We start from the raw sequence: 24,904 nt of genomic DNA, 5'->3' as shown, positions 1-24,904 counted from the left end.
TATCAAAGTGGGAAGTGATGCCCTCTGGGGGCATTTGGCCAGGGGTGTTTTTTTTTTTTTACACGACAGACAAGGTTTGAGAAGAAAAAAAAACATTATGAAAATATAATTATATCTTCCTTAAAATGTTCTTCCTAACTAAAGGCCTTATTCTCATGTCATATATAACTGTGATGTTCTGGAAAACAACAAACTTTAAAACACTTTTTTCTTACCTGTGAAAATCACATGGCAGTGTAAGCTTCACAGTGAACATTCTCTCTCATCAACGTAGTCCATATCAACAACAAAAATATATCTTGACTCCATATATTGGTTATTTTGGGAAAATCCCAGGCATTTTGAGCAGTATAGGATTATAAAAAATATGTGCTAATATAAAATTAAATTAAGTAGCCTATATAAATTTGCAAAATAAATCTATCTATCAGTACTTTTTTTACTTAAGTGCATAAAAAATTTAATACTTTTGTACTTTCACTCGAGTAAAATTTCACTAAAAGTAAAATTAAAACTTTTACATTTACTGGAGTAATATTTTATTATACGTATCTGTACTTTTACTCAAGTGTACATAAGTTTTGTGTACTTCGTCCACCACTGCTCATGTGAAATGAGTCAATTTATATCAGTGGTCTAGAGTCAATGACATGATGCTCATTATTTATTTATTCTTTTATTCAAGATACATTATATGATGGAGTTTGTAGAGAAAATGCTGTTCTCCAATGTCAGTTTCATTGAATTGACTTTAGCTAAAAAAATTACTCTTTGTTATTGTCTTCTTGCATTATTGACGCACTATTTTCCTGTATGATACTGTAAAACTGCTTTGACTCAATTAGTATTGAATAAAACGCTATAAAAATAAAGGTGACAATGTTTTCTGTAAGGGATTTTCTGAAAGACAGCAGTACAGTCATGAACTGTTGTGTGATTTGAGAGCTGCCAAGGACAATATGGTTTGTGGGCGTTTCCTGTTGGAGAAGATATAAAAGCAGAGCCACGGCTAATTTCAACAGAGATTTGTTTTCAGGTCTGTTCAAATGGAACTTCTAGACTGCATGATGGAAATTGTTGCTTTTTTCCTTTTAATCCAGTGGACAACTTCAGACAGCAGTTCTCTCGGTATAGTAAGTACACTGTCATCTCATAGCAGAAATATTTGATATAAATCATTTGATCAAAGCTTAATTAAACAATTGCTCTCTTTTGATATTTACAGGTTGCCACATGCAACAAAGTTGGTTAGTGTTAAAATACATCTTTCCTTCTTTCTTTTTTCTATTTCTTCTTCTTATTTATTTATATGTATGTATTTTATTTTTTAGAGCATAGAGTACACAAAGAATGGTTTGAAAACAACAAATCTTACCCTTCACCCTTACATGAGCTGTCTGCAGAGCTGAATGAATCTCAAACCTCTATCATTATAAGATGGTCCATCAATATTGATAGTAAGTGACATCACAGTAATTGATTTTTTATTTTAATTTTTTTTAGTTCTGTGTAATTTTGACTCTTTTCTGAGTTTATTCAGTCATACACATGAACCTGTTTTTTTTGTTTGTTTGTTTTTTCTGTGTGGTTAAATGTCTTTTTGGAATTCATGAGAAATAGCCATTGATGGAATTATGAGAAACTAAGATTTACTTGATGTGCTATATTATTTTCATGATCAATATGTACCCATATTAATTACAAAGTAAAACTAATATTTCTAAAAGTTTTGTTTTACTTTTATTTTTAATGTTTCTAAAAAAAATAAAAAATAAAAAAAAACATGCAAAATTAGTACAAAGACTCATCTGTAATAAACCACTGTTTCATAATTAAAGACAGAAGTTCTTAAATTTATCTGATCTAAATATTTACTAAAATATTGATGCTACATGAAATTAGAACAAGTACAATAAATATTACAATAATAATTAGCACCACAGAATTATAGAAGAACCATCAAATGTAATTCTGTTATCATTTTAAAACACATTTGATGAAAGAGTGACTTGTCAGATGTGTTTTTTGTGTATTTGAAAGTTTTGTATATTCTCGTTTTATTTATTTAATTAATTAGTTGGCATAAGATGGATTTGTTAGTAGAAAGCAATAATTGTGAGAAATATTTTTTATGCACATCAGTTTGACATCAGTCTGAGATATCGCATGTTACAGAATGTTTCATCATTTAGAGTTTTTCATTATCAGCTTTGAGTTATCGTTGATCTTCGCTGGCGCCGATACAGGATGGCTGCCTCCGTGACGTGCTCTGCAGTTGTTTTTGTGTTTTTGTTAGTTTGTCCTGTCTTTAGTTATATTCCTGCAATCAGTTTCACCAGGGACGAATTGCTGGACATTCTGCACCACACAACTCCCGATATATTACCGGTTTTCGACTATTCTGATGTTTTGCTGGACATTTTTGTCGGTGGAGCAGCTGCGCTGATCACACGCTTCAAGAGGACGCGCAGACGGGGAAAAAGAGCTGCCGCACTCGTGAGACTCAGAAAACGCGGATTTCGAACGCCGTTGCCTAGCATACATCTGGCAAATCTCCGCTCTCTACCCAACAAAACGGACGAACTCCTTCTGCTCTCTCGGACAAATAAGGATTTTCTCACACTCTGCTGCTCTGTGTTCACGGAAACTTGGCTGCATGACGCTATTCGGACAGCGCGCTCCATCTGCGTGCTTTTACATCAATGAACGGTGGTGTACAGATGTAACTGTGTTAAAAAAGATGTGCTGCTCAGATCACGTGCTTTTACATCAATGAACGGTGGTCTACAAACACAACTCATTAAAAAAAAACCTTCCTCTCAGATCTCGAAACACTCTTCATTAACTGCAAGCCGTTCTATTCGCCGCGGGAGTTTCACTCGTTCATTCTGGTGAGTGTATACATCCCTCCGCAAGCGCACGTAAGCCTCGCTTTACAGAAACTCGCTGATCAGATCACAGAGACAGAAAAACAACACCCGGACTCTGTTTTAATCATTCTCGGGGACTTAAATAAAGCCAATCTCTCCTGTGAACTGCCAAAAATACAGACAGCATGTTACATGTCCCACAAGAGACAGTAATATATTGGATCACTGTTACACCACAATAAAGGATGCATATCACTCTGTTCCACGAGCAGCTTTGGGACGTTCTGATCACTGTGTGTGGTTCATCTTTATACCGAACTACAGGCAGAAACTAAAATCAGCTAAACCTGTAGTAAGGACTGTAAAAAAAGATGGGACTAATGAAGCAGAGCAGGATTTACAATCTGTTTTGACCTCACTGATTGGAGTGTTTTTGAAGCTGCTGCCACCGATCTGGATGAACTCACAGAGACTGTAACATCTTATATCAGTTTCTGTGAGGATATGTGTATTCCTACCAGGACTAAACTAATTTACAACAATGACAAACCGTGGTTCACTGCAAAAACTCAGACAGCTCCGTCAGGCCAAAGAAGATGCTTACAGGAAGGGGGACAATGTCTTGTATAAACAGGCTAAATACACACTGGAAAAGGAGATCAAAGTGGCAAAGAGGAATTATTCTGATAAAATAAGGACTCAGTTCACTTCCAACGACCTCAGCATCAGTGTGGAAAAGTCTGAAAGAGATCACCAATTACAAGACAGCACCCCCCAGCACTGTGGAGAATCAATGACTGGCAGACGATCTGAACGAGTTTTACTGCAGGTTTGAAAGAAGAACACCCATCACCTGCCCTGAACGCCTCTCCACACAACCGTTCACACCATTCACAACTCTTGCAACCCCCTGTTCTCACGTCCTGAACACCTCTCCAAACAACCGCCCTCACCATTCACACCTCCTGCATCCCCCCTCTCCCCCCCACCTACAATACAGCTAAGCGAGGATGCGGTGCGCCAGGTCTTCCGGAAGCAGAAAAGGAAAAAGGCACCAGGCCCAGACTGTGTTACAACAGCTTGTCTGAAATCCTGTGCTGACCAGCTGGCCCCCATCTTCACACAGATCTTCAACAGATCACTGGAGCTGTGTGAAGTCCCTTCATGCTTCAAACGCTCCACCATCATCCCCATCCCAAAGAAATCCAAAATTACAGGACTAAATGACTATAGGCCTGTGGCTTTAACATCTGTGGTCATGAAGTCATTTGAAAAACTGGTGCTGGCCCACCTGAAGGACATTACTGGACCCTTACTGGATCCTCTTCAGTTTGCCTACAGAGCAAACAGGTCTGTGGACAATGCAGTAAACATTGGACTGCATTATGTTCTGCAACACCTAGACAGACCACGGACTTATGTGAGAATCCTGTTTGTGGACTTCAGCTCGGCCTTTAACACGATCATCCCAAACCCTCCTCCTCCCCAAACTAACTCAGCTCTCTGTGCCCACCTCCGTCTGTCAGTGGATCAACAGCTTCCTGACAGACAGGCAACAGCTAGTGAGGCTGGGAAAATACACATCCAGCACCCGTACAATCAGCACCGGAGCTCCCCAGGGCTGCGTTCCCTCCCCACTGCTCTTCTCGTTGTACACTAATGACTGCACATCTAAGGACCCCTCTGTCAAGCTCCTGAAGTTTGCAGATGACACCACACTCATCGGCCTCATTCAGGACGGTGACGAGTCTGCTTACAGACAGGAGGTTAAAGAGCTGGCTGTCTGGTGCAGTCTCAACAACCTGGAGCTTAACACGCTCAAAACAGTGGAGATGTCCGTGGACTTTAGGAGAAAACCCCCCTGCTCTCCCCCCACTCACCATCATGAACAGCACTGTGACTGCAGTGGAGTCATTCAGGTTCCTGGGCACCACTATCTCTCAGGACCTGAAGTGGGACATTCACATTGACTCCATTGTGAAAAAGGCCCAGCAGAGGTTGTACTTCCTTCGGCAGCTGAGGAAGTTTAACCTGCCACAGGAGCTGCTGAAACAGTTCTACTCCGCCATCATTGAATCCATCCTTTGCACTTCAGTAACTGTCTGGTTCAGCTCAGCTTCTAAATCTGACCTCAGAAGACTACAGAGGGTAGTCCGGACTGCTGAGAGAATCATCGGTACAACCCTCCCGTCTATTCAAGAACTGTACTTATCCAGAGTGAGCAAAAGGGCTGGAAAAATCACTCTTGACCCCTCACATCCAGCACACTCCCTGTTTGAACTGTTGCCATCTGGTCGACGCTACAGAGCTCTGAGCACCAGAACGACCAGACACAGGAACAGTTTCTTCCCTCAGGCAATCCATCTAATGAACACTTGATAATAACTGTGGAACACATTACACTATTTATATTTACAGACACATACACTTATTACCTAACACACATACTTAGTGTACACTTAAATTATTATTTTTTTTGCACATAATATACCTGTACATACATAACTGCTCATTGTAATATATCTGCCATACAATTGTCAATTTGTATACTGTCATTCCTTACCTACTGATTTGTATTTTCTGTATTTTTTTTATTCTTTTATTGTGTGTTTTTTGTTCTGTCGCTGTCATTCTGTTGCACTGCGGAGCTTCTGTCACGAAAACAAATTCCTCGTATGTGTAAACATACCTGGCAATAAAGCTCATTCTGATTCTGATTCTAATTATCATTGGTCTTGTGACAGAGACAGTTTTGGTCAGGGAGGAAGTGTTGCTTATTCTTTTCAAGATAACGACTGACGTCTGGTTTGAAATGAGCTGTCTGATTGATGTGATGCTGAGTGCCATCAGATGCTGCTTCATGATTCAGAGGCATCATCCTAAACGTCCCAGCAGGGCCGTCCATACACAGCACTGTTTTCAGAAAAATGTTCATGTGGTAAAAATGTGTCTTTATTATTGTCATATGGCTGGAATGATGTGTGACACTTTACAAAGCAGTTTTGTCTGTGTTTAATCAAACAGTTAAATTACACAGTAAATTACTATACGCTGAAAAGTAACGTGATTAAAAACTGCAGAATCATGAAAAATGCTTCTCGCAAACAGAAAAGAGAAAAACCGATCAGACAGAAATTCCAGCTGATCACATTAGTTTCATTTTGCTGACGTGATACAGATAAGATCACACACACCGCATCACAAATATCACTACATGACTTCAGCAGATTGTTTGCAGTTAAGCTGAAGTTTGTTTTACTGGTATCGGACAGTGGCCATCTTGCATTAGCACTTTTAATGATGTGTATATGTTGTTTGTGTTGCATCATGGGAGCAGGTAAAAGCCAATGTGAATGACAAAGGCTGTAAATTCATGAGACTATAAATTACAAATTTTAATAGTGAATATTTTGATAATATGAGTCCATTTGAACATTGGGTAACACTTTATAATAACTGCACGCTATTAATCATTAGTTAAGCATTAGGAAACAGTTAATTCATCATTTATAAAGCATTAATAGACATTAATAAGCAGTTTATAAATACAGATATAAATGCTTTATACTTGATTTAAAAGCATATCTATTATGTATTTAATAATTGTTTTGTCATACTTTATTAATGATCAATTTATCATTTCTAAAATGAAGTATAGCATTATTTACACCCAGTTATTAAGGAGTTGTCAGTGGTTCATAAGATCTCTTAGAAATTGTAAGTAAATGATTAATAAACTATTTAAATGTGCATTCATACATCTTATTTTTCACACATATAGTAATAGTTACTTAGAGTGTTAATAAATGGTTTATTAACATGTATTTCTACTGTAATTCAGGGTTAATTCAGGTAGTTATAAAACATATGTAGTTGTTAGTTAACTATTATTGTGAGCTCATCTAAAGTGAGGACTATTTAATGCCTTGTAAAACTTTTACAAATGATATTTAAAGGCTGTTAATATTTCTATGTTCTGTATCACTGTGTTGTGTTTTTTTCTCATTTTCCTGTTTACAAGATAACTGAGCCTTTAAAATATCCTTTATAAATGCTTTACAAGGCATAACTAGTCCTCACTCTAGATGAGCTCACATACATAGTTAACTGACCACTACTAAATGCTTTATAAATACCTGAATTTACTGCATTTACTTACAATTTCTTGTGATCTTACGAATCACTGGCAACTCCTAAATAACTGGTTTGTAAATAATTGCTATACTTCATTGAGAAATGATAACTTGATCATGAATAAAGGACAATAAAATTATTAAACACATTATAGATATGCTTTTAAATCAAGAATAAAGCATTTATATCTGTATTTATAAACTGCTTATTAATGTCTATTAATGCTTTTTAAATTATGAATTATCTGTTTACTAATGCTTAATTAATGATTAATAGTGTGCAGTTATTATAAAGTGTTACCGAACATTGTCTTCTTAGGCAGCATTCGCAGTCTCGTTGGCACATGGATAATACTTTATGATGAGTCTGACTCACGTTACAGATGTCAGTACCAGCCTCCATTTACCTCCGAGCGAATCAACCTCACTGGTCAAGAACAGGTAAAGACAGGACAGAAATGGTGAACTGAACTACTAGCCATCAGTGCCTTTACTACAACATCACAGTCGAAGAGCACTGAGCCTCACAGACAAGGCAACACTGTAAAACAATCTGTAAAAATACAGTAAAAATGTGAACAAGGTTATAGAATAACCTCTTCTTTTTTTGACAGTTTAAAACTGTTGAACAAAACAAACAAACCAGTAAATCCACCAACAGCCCTGTTTAGCATTACCACACTGCTACCGAACTGTTTTGATCCTTTAACAACCATCATAATAACTCGGGTGGTGATGAGAAAAGCCACATATTGAATTAGAGCTCATCACAACAAGCTTTTCCACAACTAATATATTCAAGCTGCACATTGTCATGGCAACACACCTGGCACTAAAATAATAATGAATTAAACATTAATTTAACAACACAAAATGTGACATAAACCCTAATGTACATATAACTGATGAGAAACACCTAAGAAGAGAGATAGCTATTTCAACAACTCAAATGTGTCACTTCTGGGAATGTCAATATAATTTATTTTTTTATTTATTAATCATAAATGACTTGTTCTTTTTTTCTTCTTCCAAAAACTGTACATTCATCAGTATTTTACTGTACAATCACACTTGCCCTGTTAGCACTACAACAGTTTTACACCATGTATAGTAAGGGAGAGTACTGTTAACCAAGTTGTTTGTTTGTTGGTTTGTTTTACAGCGTAACTGATTCTGTGTCCTAATCTTTTTCTTCTCTTCATTGACAGTTATGGTTCAGTTTCACTGTGCAAAATGTATCTGCTTGTCCATCAACCAGTTATTACATATTTGCCTATAATATTCCAACACCTGATGGAGCGAATGAAGAATATGCAAAGAAGACCCAAATAGGTTAGATTTATTTGCTCTTATAGCCACTCCTTTTATCTTCTCTTTTCTATGTGGCGAGACTTTTGATGGTTTGATCTGTCTTATTAGAGACAGACAGGAATGTCACCAAATCTACGAGCTTCCACCCATTGAGTTTAAAGTTTCATTTGAGATCTACAGGCACTTCCTGAAATATTATATGCAAATGCCATGATGTTAGAGTTGGCCTCTAGTCTGCAATATTCTATGATATATCTCCTCGTTCATTATTCTCTATTTAGTGAATGTCATACAGTCCATTTCGTTCAGTTAATAGACTCACGCATTCACTATCAAACCTACGGGTAATTTAGTGTCTCCGGTTCACCTATACTGCATATCTTTGGTTTGTGGGGAAAACAGGAGCTCCACAGGGTCAACATGTAAACACACTTCTAAACGTGTTATGTGCATTATGAATGTGAATCATAATCACAACCTTCACTGTGGTTTCAGACATCAAAATGTCTGAAATAGTGCACTTTATATGGGAATGGGGCATTTCAGACACAGCTCTGATGTCAAGGTAAGCTTGTGATCGAGGTGAAAAGGCATCAAGTGATGAAGGTGAAAAGTGCGTCTGGTTACTAAAATAACAGCAGCACACATGATTTGAGGCATCTTTCACACAATGAGGTTTAATACTAAGTGCTAGTGGTTTCATCACATGCTCATTCATTTTTTTACTGACTAACCATCCTTCTGATTGACTTACTAGATAAATTAAATTCAGAATGAATGCTGACATTTATTCAGTGCTTCATGGAGATAAAATAGTGGTGACCTTCAATACGAGCCTCATGGCGGACAGACACACCATCGTACTGACAAACAGCCTACATTTATCTACCGTTAAGAACTGTTGGAGGAAAAGGGGTATGTTTGATTCTCAACCACATTTAATTTCATGCTAAAACTAATTCAAAGGACAAATTAACAGTTCATCCAGCTGGAAAATATGACAAACATCAAGCTTAGCATCACATCAGGTCAAGTCAGTCAAGCTTGACTCTCAGCTGATCCACATGGGCTTAAGTCTCACCCAACACAAAGGTTTTTTTTTTTTTTTTTTTTTTTTAAATCTACAGTTTTAACTTGTGATAAAATCTAAAACCTAAAGGGTTAGGGCACTCTGGTGGCCCGAAAGTCAATAATAAATAACAATAACAAAATTGATACTAATCAAACATATAATAATCCACTAACAAATATAACAAAAATTCACCAAAATATAATTTTTATATTCTTTCTAAAATATTTACTAAAGTACAATAAATATTAAATATGCCCATGACCGGCATTGGACATAGGCCCCCCGCCTCCTGAGAACGACATCGCATCGGGCACCGCCTCGGAATGGCCTCAGGAACGGCATCGACAAGATTTAAGGTTTTGGCTGTCTTAACTTTTTACTAAAGTACAATAAATATTAAATATATGCTGTCTTAACTTTTTACTAAAGTACAATAAATATTAAATATATCAAATACATAAAAAAGCACAAAAAATGGCATAAATTAAGAGTCTTTATTTTATGGAAGATAGGGATATGGCCCAATTTGTCCACTAAGGAGCAATTAAGGGCTGCTATACGAAGGATGCTTGAGGGTTAACAAGATAATTATGCTGGTTTAATGACATAACGTTCGGGACCGGCCTCGGGATGAGAAAAGATGCCATTTCGGGCCACCGCCTGGCGGAAAACAACATCCGGTCAATACCTCGACAATTGGAACAAAGCACATATTCACGGCATCGGGTGTGCACCGCCTCGGCATCGGCACATCCTCGGCCACTGTTGGAACCGCCTCGGCATCGGTTCTGACCGCAGCGGGCACCGGGCCCGACCTCGGAACGGGCCATCGGTCTTTTACCTCGGGAAACCGTCTCGGGAACCGTCTTGGCACTGCATCGGGCACCGCCTCGGCCTCGGGCACGCCTCGGCATCGGGCACCGCCTCGGCATCGGGCACCGCCTCTGGCACCGCATCGGCATCGGGCACCGCCTCTGGCACTGCCTCGGCATCGGGGACCGCCTCGGCACTCGAGGACATTGCGGCATCGGGAAACCGCCTCGGCCACGGCATCGGGTACCGCCTCAGCATCGAAATCGGGCACCGGACTCGGCATCGAGGCACCGCCTCGGAAAACCCTGGCATCGCAGGTAGAACCGCCTCGTTTTACCGCCCTGGCACCCGGGACCGCCTCGGGCAACGCCTTGGCCAGAGGGTCACGCCTGCATCGGGAACCGCCTCGGGATCGGGATGACCGCCTCGGGGGCACGCAGGTCGGCATAGCATCGGGAACCGCCACCTCGGCACGTCGTTGCAGAAACCGCAACTCGGCATCGGACAATTGCATCGGGAAAAATTTCGGCAATTGGCACTGGGACAACCGCTCGGGAACTGCCTCGGCATCGGGCACAGACAATGCCTCGGCATAGAGGTACCGCCTCGACATCGGGACGGCCGCGGTCTGCTCGGGAACGTCTCCTGACGGGAGCGTCCGCTCGGAACACCGCCTCGGGGGCAGCCTCCTTTCTCGGGACGGCCTGCACGCCTTAAAATCGGGGGTTTGATTTGCAGGCGTTAAACCGCCTCGGCTGTTGAAATTCGTAACGACTTTTAAACATCTTGTTATTACTACATAATTGAGTGGAAAAATGGGAAACTGTAAAAAGCATTTAAATAAATTGATTATTTTCACTTTTTTAAGTATAAACAAAGTAATAAACAAGTGTAAAAAAGTCTATGCAGTCTTGTTTTTTTCATATTTGTTTCTTTGTCTTGCAGGAATGCAAAGTAGAAAAATGTGAAGTGAAACTAGATTACATGGAATACATGGGTCCCTGTGAAGACCTTACGATATGGGTAACTATAAAATAAGACCTCACCTTTACCTGAATGATGTCTGTACTGTACAACATATAGCCTCAAAGTAATACATGTTTTATTAGAATGCATGCAGGGTTATTCAGTCAAGGAAAACCTGGACATTTAACAGAAATGTCATGGAAATGTTTTCAGTGGTTAGAAATCGATAGACGTTAAATAGTAATTTATATGATTAATTATTATGAATTAGAGAACACTCTTCAGTCTTCACTATTAACTAGTTGCTTATCAGCATGCATATTACTAGCATACTTGCTGTTTATTAGTATTTATAAAGCACATATTAATGCATGACAATATTCTAGATCCACCTAAACATAACCACTACAACAACTTACTGCCAATAAGCAGCAAATTAGGAGTTTACTGAGGGAAAATTCATAATTAATAGTGAATACGTGTTCCCTAATCTAAAGTGTTAATGAAACATTGTCCAATCTCATTGGTCAAAATATGTGGGAAGTCTGTGCATGGTAACACATGTTCAGTCATTTTCTCAGTCTAAACAAATATCTGGTAAATCAGAAACCTTACGAAATGCTGCTGAAAACAACAATTCCAGTGGAATAAGAACAATTAAAATTAATTTCATAACATATTCTCTGCATATACTTACCTTTTGTATCCTTTCACTTCCCATCTCTCCTTGACCTGTCCTGCCAAAAAAAGACAAAAGATCAGAAATATACTTTAGAAATAGCAATAAAAATATAATATAAGGATTTTACTAACACTGGTCTGTTTTTATATAATGGCAGATAAAGCCTCATTTTAAAGACTGTCAGGATGAAAGTGAATGGAAGGATCAAAAAGTGAACTGTACTAGTGAGTATCCTGTAACTCATCTTCTCGTTTCACTTGCTTCTCTGTTCAGAACAATTCTGTGCTTACTCTCGGGGTGTTTTATTCCAGACAGATCTGCTTTGGACATTGGTGTTGTCACGCCCCTGTACTCATTGTGTTGTGTTTTCCCTCCCACAGGTGTGTCGTCTTCCCCTTTAACTAGTCGTCCCTTACACCTGTGTTTCTCCAATTATCCCCTGTATAAAAGTCCTAGTCTGTTCAGTTTGTCTCTGTTGGGTGTTCTGTGTTTTTATTGTGGATTGTACCTGTGATTCCTGGATTAAAGACTTTTTGCTTGTACTCCACGTTTCTCTCTCGTTCTTCCTGCAGTGAATTGTGACAGGTGTTGGATGTGACAGGTGTTCATGCTTCTCTGTTGCTGCATCATGTGTAAGTGAAAAGAAAAGGATTTAAAACTTGCTTTCAAAACTGTAACATCTGTAACACGCAGTGATGTGGTCAGTAATAGTTGAAATATGAGATCCTATGTACACATCTCCAGTGGCCTGTTTCAGAGTAGGCTTAGAGTTGACACACTGTTTAGACGATTTCTGTCAACTCAGGGTTTGATTCGGAGTTAATGATAAACTCTGGAGCTTGTGCGTGAAAGTGTAACATCTACAGCGAGGTTCAGGGGGTTCATGAAATCAGCCCTTATTTGTACTCTGAGCTGGTTTATCTGCTTTGCAGTGTCCTGTTTGCAGGTGTGTTTTGTTTTTGTTTTTTTGCATTTGTTTAGTGTGATGCGTGTACTCTGACCACTTCAACTTGCATATGATCTCCTGCACATGTAGTGACTGAAGGCATAACTGATCCATCTCTTTATGGTTTAATAAAGCAAAGCATTTAATTTCTTCAGATGTGCCTATGGAAGCATTCTTATGGAATGGAGGATCCTAATGATGGTCTGCTAACTCCTGTAAAACATCACATACGGCTCACAGCCGCCTCCCACTGTAGACTAAAGTTCAGGCTGCTAACCTCAAAACCTCTGCTTTGAGCAAACACTGTTTGATTTGTTTGTTACAAACGAACAGCTGAATTCAACCCAGTTCTGGATTCACTTACATGTACAAATCTGACATGCATTTCTTCTGAAGCAACTTACACAGGGACAGTGTTTGAGAGAGTTACTTTTGCATTACAATATTGTGTTAATGCGTTATTATTTCTGCGTTACTTTCTCTAATCTGGGATGGGCTTGCTTGTTAGTCTTTAATATTAAAAAGTTATATTTCTGTCAAATGTAAGTCATTTTTGCCCATAAGTATGGTTGACTCGGATCATTGAAGGTTAGCAGCAAAGATATTGGTTAATAAAATGGATGTTCACATTTATTCTAGATCAACGGTAACAATGTTCACACAGAGCACATAACACCTCTGCACTCGCTCCTGATTTCTCTCAGCACGAGGACAAGAGAGCTGTCAGTCAATACATGGGAAACCAAGTAACTCACTTTACTTATTTGAAAAACTAAATCATATTTTCTTGTAAGTTAAAAAGTAATGCAATACTTTACTAGTTAGCTGAAAAAAGTAATCTGAAAAAAGCAATCTGATTAAATAACTCCCATTACTTAATGCATTACCCCCAACACTGCTCAGTGTCCACATTTCATCAGCAGCAAAACAATGTCAAATCAACAAACAGGCTTTTGAATGAATGTCTCTGAGGATTAACTCCGTTTGGGAGCAGCGCTGGCGGTGAACTGACTTCCTGTTTGGTGCTGTATGTGCCAGCGTGAACACTAATATAAGAGAGTGTTTGACCATGGTTGAATAAATGTATTTTACTCCTTGCATTAAATACATCACTTTTAAAGCCATTTTTGAGCAAAGAGCAAAGTGACCCCTAGTGAATACTGACAGAAGGCTGACTCATTTGTTTAGCTCCATGTGCGCTGAGGTCACCTGATCCAGATGGCAGAAGGACTCTTTGAGCTGCTGCAGTAAAATACAGTCCAGTTTATTGCTGAGTTGACATTCTCTATAGGGAAATCCAGCTCTCTGCATGAGCCAGAAAAAACACCGCGTCACATCCGAGCCTCCGTACGCAAGACACAACCTGCACAAAACAAAAAACATGCAGAGACAACACAAGAGCTCAAAGTATTCTCCACTGTGTTTACTGTGCTGCACATCAATAAGAGATCATGAGAGCATTACACACTCCACACTAGATACTCAGGTGCAGGGGTTTAAAATAGTCTTCAAGCATTGTATAATACACTGGATTTCTTTGCATTTATATAAAAAAAAATGATCAATGATAATTCTGTTTCTGTTACAGCAAATAAGAATTTAAATTTAACATAACACAAAAATAACAATAAAAATAAAACAAATTGTTTTTATACAAATCTACACAAAAGAAACACAATATAACAGTAAAATTGAAACACATTTGCTTTTATACAAATTACATTTTGTAAAGTCCCTGGAGTTACAAAAAAAAAAATAATCAATAATCAATAAAAAATACTGACAGTTCTGTTTTTCATACAAATCAACTTTTGACTAGGACTCAAATCCTTTCCAGCATGGAAGTTAAAAAACACTATTACTACCCTTCAACAAATCTGATCAAAAAAAAACATGAATTCTGGCTGTCCTCAAGTGAACAAATACTGGGACAGTGCTGTTGTGTTTTACAAAGAGGCACGCTCATTAACCCTTTAACATAGCTTTAATACTCGCATCTCAACAGTGTTGCTTTCTCACCTGGAGCTGCGGTGGGACAGGTCAACGCAGCACACGCTGGTTACTACCCGATATCCACCAACAGACACTGCTCAGGCCGCTGCCCAAACCTCTAACATTATTTTGTTCAGTGGCTGTGCTTCAGTGTGTATTGTTGAGGAGACGTGTGCTGTTGTGGTTTTACAAAGGTTTTTATTAAAAACAATGGCAGCACTTTAGTTTTGGGAAAAATTCTCACTATTAACCAGTCGCTTATAAGCATGCATATTACTAGCGTATGGGCTGTTTATTAGTACATAGAAAACATATATTAATGTCTTATTCTGCATGACATTATTTTAGATCTCTTAATCCTACCCCATACCTGAACTTAACAACTACCTTAATAACTATTAATACGCTGCAAATTAAGAGTTTATTGAGGGAAAGATATAGATGGTTTAGACTGTAACTTAAAAAAAAAAATAATAATAATAGTGTTTTTTTTTTTTTTTTTTAGCACCAATCTCTCATTTTGTGAATTTATCAATTAGACAATCTACATTCCCAAGTTGTTGGAAAGTGGGGTTAGTTACCCCACTAGTTCGTAGATACACAAAATAATTTATTGTGTCCTATGCAATTTGGGTTTCGTAAACAGCATTTGACAGAAACTGCTGTATGTTATTTTATTGAGCAAATTCGGTCAAAATCAGTGGGTGTGGGTGTTGTGTTCCTTGATCTACAAAAGGCATTTTATACACTAAATCACAACATTTTATTATCTAAATGATCACATTTTAATTTTTCAGAAGATACAATAAAATGGATTGAGTCTTATCTTACATCAAGGAAACAGTGTACCCGGATTAATACATGCTTATCTTCTTTAAGAGATTGTCTGACAGGGGTTCCTCAGGGGTCAACCCTAGGGCCATTACACTTTAATTTGTATTTGAATGATTTTCCAGATGTTTGTCCTGATGTACTGCACATATTCAAATGTACACAGATGACACTGTGATTTATGTACATGACAAAACAAAAGAAAAGGTGGCACAAAAATTATCTATCGCAATGACAAAATTTTTTGATTGGTTTACTCAGTGCTGCTTAACATTAAATGTTCGTGAAAGTGCATGTATGTATTTTAAAATTAAAAAGGAGGTCCAACCAGATATATTAGTTAATGGTGAAAAATTACAAATTGTACAAGATTTTAAGTATCTTGGAGTTATTTTAGATTCTCATCTAACATTTGAAAAGCATGTTCGAAAAATAGTCTGTGCAGTGACACCTCAACTTAGAAATTTTAAACTTACACGGGATCAACTTTCAATAGAAGCTTCAAGAGTCTTTTTGAATTCTTTGATCTTTTCTCATTGCTCTTATTGTATTAGTTCACGCAAGCAAAATCTACTCTTAGACCTTTATATACTTTGTATAAATGTGCTCTAAAAGTATTTGACAAGAAACCTTACAGGTATCATCATTATTTGATTATTATTAAGTAACATTTTTTACTTTTGACAATTTTATTGTGTTTTATAATTGTTGTTTAATGTACAAAATTGTCAACAATCTTGCACCTTCACCCTTAAAGGAGTTTGTTTTCTCTTGTACTGAAAATATAAGATAAACTAGAGCTTCGTCAAGAGGTGATTGCAGAGTGAATTTTAGAGTTACTGATTTTGGTTGTTCAGCTTTCTCTGTAAGGGATGTTAATAACTGAAATAATTTACCAATCAATATAAGACAGTTTTCTGTTCCACCTTCGCACAATTAAAGCTACATTTGAAAATATCGTTAAAGACTTTGGTGAGTTGTACATTTTTTTTATATAATTGTCTGTAGGATGATACTTTGTAGTATTTATAGGGGATATTTTGAAGAAATTTGGATTGTAGTTTCTATGTGGGGGATTATATTTTTTTTATCTGTTAAATTTTGGGGGGATTTTACTGTACATGGTATTACACTGATGCTTTTGTCATCTTGTTTTTTATTTTCCTCCCCAGGGACAGCAGATTAAATTTAGCTGACTAAATTCTGCTAACAGGGCTATATACAGAAACTCCACACATGACATGAGGGATATATATATACTGCGCCATAAATTAAGAATATGTTTCCACAATTTACTAATTTGTTCTCATAACATACGTCCTCACGTTCCCAGAACAGCGCAGAGATTGCCTTTACACATATATATGCACCAAAATGATGTTAAAAGACTTATGAGTAAAATAATTCCTATACATAACTCAATATCATGTATGTAACAGACACATTTGACTATCATGTCCTAATCACTCATTGTGTTTGTCTTTTTGAATAACTATTGAATAGTTTATAGGTTTATATATATATATATATATATATATATATATATATATATTATATATATAATATATATATATATATATATATACATAATCAATCAATTCTTAGTAAAATGTATCAGATTCTTGTTATAGAAACCACTCTCTAAATTATACTCTGCAACAGCGGGAAACTTCGGACCACATAACTAATAAGATAACATGTTGATTTACACTAGGTGCTGATCCACCATCTGATCTGGATACTTACTGGATCCGGGTGACTGCAGTGACCATCTGATCTGGATACAGACTGGATCTGGTGGCTACGGTGAGAAATAAGAGAGAAACAGACTAATATTAGCGTATTATCTAAGGGATAATGTACATCCAGCCAGTTGTTCTCGCAGAATAAACCCTGACAGGGTGATCAGGACCCCGACGTGAAGTTAGTTAGTTCTCTATAATCCATTAGTTTGTTAGTTCTCTTATAATCCATTACAATCCATTACAGCGTACAAAACAATCATAGCAAAATGGCAGCAGCTGCGTTTGTATGAAACAAGAGTGAGTCCGCAATACCAGGATGACATAATTAAACAATTGTACACCATTTTGAAACAAGTTTTAATATTTTATTATCTAAACAAACGCAAAGCTTCCACCAAGAAAAAAATAGTTCAAGCAAGAGTACAGCGCCGACTGCTGTTACTAAAATATTAGAACATCCTCAAATTTACAGTGAGAGTTAATTTCAAAACGTTATTCCACAGAGCCAAGTAATAAAATATTAGAACATCCTCAAATTTACAGTGAGAGTTAATTTCAAAACGTGGGATCATGTCGACTACAGCCTACGCATAAAAAAAAATATGCTCTTTGCATTTTATGGTTATTAAACAGTCATTATGAAAACCATTAAATTAGCACAATTTTCTTATGTTGTAATATTATAATTAAGGAGCTTTTATTTCATTCTACAGGCTAATGAAAGTTTTTGAACGAAAAATCCTGATCTTGGCCGTTGGTTGCACGTTCATGAGACTATTCAAGTCGCAATTTACAGTCTCACACCATAAATAAATAAATAAATAAACTTAAACAAAATAAGTTGTGAGAAATCAAGATTAATGCGACATGAAAAACACCTAGAAATCCTGTAAAAAGTAAGCTATTGACTTGGAATGTTTAGATTACATTTAAGGATGTGTGCATTATGCCATAAAAATAAAACAATAGAAAAAGGTGGCTTATTTTTGAGTGTTATAGGCTAGCTAGGCCTAGTTCTAGCACATATTTTGACACTATAGTCACATTAATGCTTAATGCATAGATGCCCCAACATGATCACTTGCATTTTGTTCTTCAGTTAAAGCAACTTGAAGTACGCTTTAATTTTTGCTCATACAGATAAGACTAATACTTCATTCTGAACTATAAATGGTCTACCCTTATTTTTGTGTACACTCACTGTGTGTTTTTGTGAAAAAGAGAAAACAAACAAGACACGCTTTTTGCCATCTTGTTCTGCGTGAATAGGGGTGCTGGTAGTCTGGATGAAGGTCTGGAATTCATGGAAGCTTTCATTGGCAAAGGCCCACCCAAGAGGCCGTTTGACCGACATGTCAAACAACCAATCACAGTTCGTTTTGTTCAGCGGCACGTTTCGGGGCATGGAAATGTCGCCACGATATTCGCTTGTTAAGACTGACGTCACGTGTCACCGCTTCCGTGTCCAAACGCTCTATCCAGGGGGGCAGGGTTTCATATTTTATTAAAGCTTCCCCGGGCGCCGCCATTGATTAGCGGACCCCCACCTGCTGTTAGCATTCCATTGACTCCCATTCATTTTGGCGTCACTTTGACAGCGAATAACTTTACATCTGAGGCGTTTAAAGACTCCATTTGTCCATTAATTATTTCTAAAGACACACAAAAATGTATAAAAGGCTCCATTACCTTGTATCTTAAGTTATGGCCCCGTAGAAGCAGTTTTTGTAAAAATAGGCTAACGATTGCGTCATAACCTGCGACTCTCTGTCGCACAGTAGAGAAATTACCGTATGGACAGGAGGGGAAGCTCGCAGGCAATCTTTTATTGTCTATGAGGCAATCGGGGGGATTGTGAATATGCAAAATAAAAAAAATAATTAATCAGAATACTTACCAAAATTTGCTCCTGTTCACGCTCGACGTCTCTGCAAGATTCAGTGGGTGATTCAGATTTCTCTCGACCCCCAGGAAGTGCTGGCACAGCTATTAGAAGACTTACTATTGTCAGACAGGTTGCTCACATCACACCTACTCCATCAAGCCCAACTCTATACAGAAAATTACACTCGACCCCCAGGAAGTGCGTGCTTCTAATTGACTTCACTTGTCTCCATTGAATCCAATGGGGTCGCTGTGTCCATTTGGTCTCACGCTCTACAGAAACTTCTAGAAATCCCGCTGAAGGATCTGAAGGTAAATGGTCTGGTTAAATTTCACCGGCACGTGTAATTGAATGATTTGACAACTTTGTTTTAATATTTTTTTTTTAGTATTACAGATGCATCCTTCTGATCCCAGACATCTATAACATGCAGCACATGAAGGAAGTTGTCAATATGCTGCTGGTTAAAATGGGCTTCTCAGGTATGTCACTAAAACCATCTTCACCTGATGATCCCATCACAAGTGGGGAGGAGAGACAGGTTGTCATGTAATATTGTGTTGCGTTCAGAAATCGTTATATTGCATAAATGTAAAGAAAAATTGGATTAAATCGGTTGGGGTTCCCTCCGGAAAGGGGTTTCCCAAGCTTGTTGATTGGCTGGAGGTTCAGTAGTCATTCGAATTGACGTCTTGGGGAGCCAATCGTTGGGCGTTGTCTGAAGAATGACGTGGAGTTGTGGGCTGGTTGAAGTTTTGGCGGTGGGCACCAACGAGTTTTAACTCGGAGACACAGCTTTGCCGCAACTTAGTTTCAGAACACGAAACTCTCAACGGAAAAGAAAATAAACTTAAGTAAAAGAAAGAAAGAAGAAAAGAGTGACAAGACTTAGATGGCTTATCTCTTTATGATGGTTGAGGTAAGCCAGAGCACACTCAAAGAGCGCTAAAAACCTAACAGCAAAAAGGCAAAAAGCACTGACAAATGCAAAATTTGTTGGTGTCCTGAGTTTTTAAACTCGCCTGTTGCTTCCCAAATGGTGTCTAGACTAATTAGACATTGTCTTAGCTCAGGGTGTTACTATGTTTCTCCTCCCAACACATACAGCAGAAGGACCTCTACAGTCCTGAATGTCAGCGGAGACCAGGACAGCTAGATGAGCCCCAGATACAGATCCACAGTCAAGACCTTGTCTCCTAGACGGCCATCAGGACAAGACCACAGGAACCAGATGAGTCCTCTGCACAATGTGACTTTGCTGCAGCCTGGAATTGAACTGCTGGTTTCGTCTGGTCAGAGGAGAACTGGCCCTCCGACTGAACCTGGTTTCTCCCAAGGTTTTTTCTCCATTCTGTCACCAATGGAGTTTTGGTTCCTTGCCGCTGTCGCCTCTGGCTTGCTTAGTTGGGGACACTTAGTTTCCAGTGATTTCGTTGACTTGATTGCACAGATACTATTTAAACTGAACTGAGCTGGATGATGACATTGAATTCAATGATGAACTGGCTTTTTGCTTTATTGACACTATTTTCCTATTTAATGCTGTTCAGTTGCTTTGTTACAGTCTGTAATGTTAAAAGCGCTATATAAATAAAGGTGACTTGACTATTATGTTGTTTTTTTTTATTTTATTATTTCAACATTCAATACAACAAATTTTGTAATTACAGTCAGTTTGCAAACAGTCCCTTTGCGCCACCTGGAGGTAGTTCCGTGAACGACTTTAACAAACGACTGACTTGCAGTTAATGCCATGGCCCTGTGGCGGCGGTACACGCCGTGGTAATAGGCATTTTGGTTGGCCACCTACTGTAGATGCTTATGTACAGATGTTGCTTTATTTGAGTCAAAGAAGATGGCGATAGTAACTGCTAACATTCTTTAATGTTTAATGTCGTTGTGTTCAAAAAGATTCTGTGGGTAAACACCTCAGGGGAAATAATTTGAAATGGAGGTTTGTCTAAATAAGTCAAATGTTTAATAATTTTCTCAAATGAATAGGTATGTGCTCGTCATGCTCTCTATCCCATGCAAGGATTAGCATGAACTTGTTGAGGAGTCTTAAAATAAATACAGCCAAACAAACGAAATGTGAATTGTGTCATCTGCTATCTGAAAAAGATGACTAAATCTAGTTGAGTAATACAAATATAATCTACAAATCTGCATTTAAAAAAACTTTCAATTGTTTATTAAACAGATTTTCTGAATTCAATATGCATTATAAACATTTCTTATCTTGCTTGACTCTCTTTCTTAGTGATTTGGTCTCTTGAATGCATGAAAGTTTATGGATGATATGTATCTATACTCTTTACAAGAGCGTAGAAACTTTAAAATGCTCAAACTTTTTAAAGAATGTGCGGCTTTCAGTGCAATAGATTGATTTGTTTCGGTTGTAATAGTTTTAAGGGTAAAACAGCTAGACTTAATTTTTGTGTTAATGCTTCATGTGATCGCATTTTGTGGACAGACACAAAGTTGCACTAAAATAAATTTCTCAAAGAGAAAAACTGTTACTTAATTTCTTAATTTTCATTTATACATATTAAGATGACAGCTCACAAAGAGATGTCTTCACCTAAGACATACACAGTCCAACAAACAAATTGTGAACGGCCATCCGAAATCTTGATAATATAACTAAATCTAGTGGTGTAAGAGATATTACATTTGAGTCATGTACAAAATATTGTGATTCTAAGATGTGGCATATCCTTGGAAGAAAATCTGTTGGAAAGCAAAAAATACTCACAAATGTTTTAGCATAGAAAATTCATTACCAGTTCATCAGGATCAAAAGGAAATGATGATAATAGTTGAAACATCCTTAGCTTGTACATCTCTTTCATGGTGAAAATCACAGATTCTGGTGGGTTTAATCTTTTAGCAAATCATTTAAAAATGACATGATACAAAATAGTCAAAGTGTATGTTTTGTGTTGTACAGTAGGTAAGAACATTTCCACCAAGTGTTAAAGGTCAGGTAAACAATTTGAAACATAGGTCTGTCAAATGAGAAAAGTTCAGTCATACATTTAAAAATGTTTTCTGAAGTAAAAATGATGTGTTTGTCACAAGCGTACCCAAAGAGTCTTCTACTCATGTGACAAAAGCACTTGGGTGCATTAATAATCTAAAGAAACAATGCTGGTCATCAGGCTATTTTAAAGAAAATTAAAGACAATAGACAGTGTGCCTTGCTTTAGTGACACACAATGTGTTTAACCTTTTAAACATGTTTAAAATGGTTGGTGTAATTATTTTACTGAAAATTTGAAATGAAATGTTTATTTGTTCTTTCACAGAACACATACTATCTACAGGGTGGATTAAAATAAAAAATAAATGTGTTAACAAAAAGTAAAAACAACATACAGTATATGGTTTTGCTCGTACTTAAAATTGAGTATACTCAGATTTGTGTGTATTTGTTTGTGTGTGTGTGTGTGTGTGTGTGTCAGCATGACTGCCACAAACTGACATTTCACTCTTGTTACTGAGAAGAGCTCAAAGCAGGATTTAATTTTCCAACTTATTTTGTAAACATTTTACTCAAGGGTATTAACGTCATTGGCCTCAGAATCACTGGTGCACTGGAGATGTTTTGACATGATTGTACATGTTTGTGTTTTTTGTGCTTTATAAGTTCAATAAACATAAAATGTTGAATACATGATCAAAATGTATGATAAATTATTTGCTTTGCTTTAGTAACATGTTTGTTACTATGATGTGTTTTATAAGTTCAATAAACTTAAATGTTGAATATTTGCTTTAATAACATGCTGTCATATTCTTTAAAATGGGGATAAGTCTCTTTTAGCTTGTACTGTTTATAATAATAATACATTTATTATTAAATTTGTACATTACTTACATTTATATAGCGCTTTTCTAAGCACTCTTCCACCACCAGTGTGCAGCATCCACCTGGATGGTGCGATGGCAGCCATAGTGTGCCAGAACTCAAAACACACACAAGCCTTTTTTTTTAGATTAGAAAGATTAATTAAGCCAATCATTATATATATGGATTGTTATGTATGTGTGTGCTTGTTTATATGATTTATCAGAACACAAATTTGTATAATGGCAAGGGTATTACACTGATATAACAAGGTAAATGTGCTTTATGATGAAATTTCTTGAGTCATTGTAATTCAGATCGCTAAAAAATGATATTTAATTAAAAATGTAAGCACATGCAGAATTTTTTTGTATGATGGAAGGTGTACAGTAAAAAAAATATATATATATATATATACAGCTTTTTAAATTATAAATTATACTAATAGATGTTTCTGAAAATATATATAAAATATTTTTTATATAAAAAAAACATAGAATGTTTACTGTGAAGGTAGGTTTAGGCGATGATAGTGTATTAATGAATATAATGTAAATATGAATATTAAAGTTTCTAAACATGATGTTTTTCTGTGAAACTGCTTTGCAACAATTTGTTTTGTGAAAAGCTATACAAATAAATGTGAATTGAACTGAATTGAATTGTGCCTATGAAAAGCCTTCATAAAAAATGACGATGACATGTCCGGACATGTCAGGGGTATGGAGGAATTATTTGGTCAGATTATAAACTAAAAGTCTAAAACTAAAAGTCTTAAACCAAAACTAAAAATTTAAATTTGAAACTTAAAGTCCAAGTCAAAAATTAATCTGGTATTTAGGATTGGGCATTTGGTATTTAGGACAGGGCATTTTGTATTTAGGATTGTGGCATTTTCTATTTAGGGTTGGGCATTTGGTCATTTAGCCATTTAGGATTTAGGATTGGGCATTTGGGGATTTAGGATTGGGAATTTGGTATTTAGGATTGGGCATTTAATCATTTAGCCATTTAGGATTGAGGATTGGGCATTTGAAGATTGAGGATTGGGCATTTGAGGATTGAGGATTGAGGAGTGTATGCAAATTAGGAGGCGTGGCCCAAATACTGGAGGCTGGGTTTGAAATGGCTGGTGCCTTATGGACAGCAGAGGGAGCTCCCAGTGCTAAGGAGCACACTGTAATGAAGCCAAACAGAGCGAGTGAGCGGCTTGAGCGAGGACTGTGTGTTAAAACTTCAACTTAATGACAGCTTTGTAACATTTGTGGCCTCAAACCGAGCGTAAAACTGATGCTTGCGCGCGCGGTAAATCACCTCCGCGAGATGAAAACAATATCGCAGCGAGGAAACGGGAGCCCGCGAGCTCATTTCAAACTCTCGCGCGCGCGTGACATGTTCTTTGTAGTGATGGGTCGTTCGCGAACGACGAGAGCTGGCTCGCATATCTGAAGAGCCGACTCTATTTAAAAAATATATATATATAACCTATAGAAATTAAATCATTATGTAATAATGAAATAATGGATGCATGTTATTTTATTTAAAATAATTGACTAATTCAAAGAACAAAAAAAATATTACATATGCCTAAAGGCTCACATATTCGTCTGAACAGCCTCACATTCTGTTCCTGTCAATCATACACGAGGTGTCAACCAATTATATGGCATGAGGGAGGGGCCGGGCCATCACACACACACCACACGCACAGTGTCAAACTCGGAGAAGAAACCGCATCAGCCCCTCGAAAGTAAGGCAGCTTGCATTTCTGAATGCAAATCTATCATAAAATAAAAATATGATCAGCA

At 37.3% G+C, this 24,904-nt stretch overlaps 1 long non-coding RNA gene across 1 annotated transcript; it reads left to right on the top strand.

The window, feature by feature from the left end:
• Positions 1-19,440: 19,440 nt before the first annotated feature.
• LOC122145973 lies at positions 19,441-20,487 on the top strand. Its single transcript, XR_006160702.1, has 3 exons — positions 19,441-19,557; positions 19,635-19,728; positions 20,354-20,487. It is a non-coding gene; the product is annotated as an uncharacterized LOC122145973 (long non-coding RNA).
• The last annotated feature ends 4,417 nt before the right edge of the window (positions 20,488-24,904 follow it).

The sequence above is a fragment of the Cyprinus carpio genome, chromosome A8 (genome assembly GCF_018340385.1).
Source record: "Cyprinus carpio isolate SPL01 chromosome A8, ASM1834038v1, whole genome shotgun sequence".
Classification (NCBI taxonomy): Eukaryota; Metazoa; Chordata; class Actinopteri; order Cypriniformes; family Cyprinidae; genus Cyprinus; species Cyprinus carpio.
Note: the sequence above shows the minus strand (reverse complement) of the source record. Positions and strands in the feature narration are given on the sequence as shown.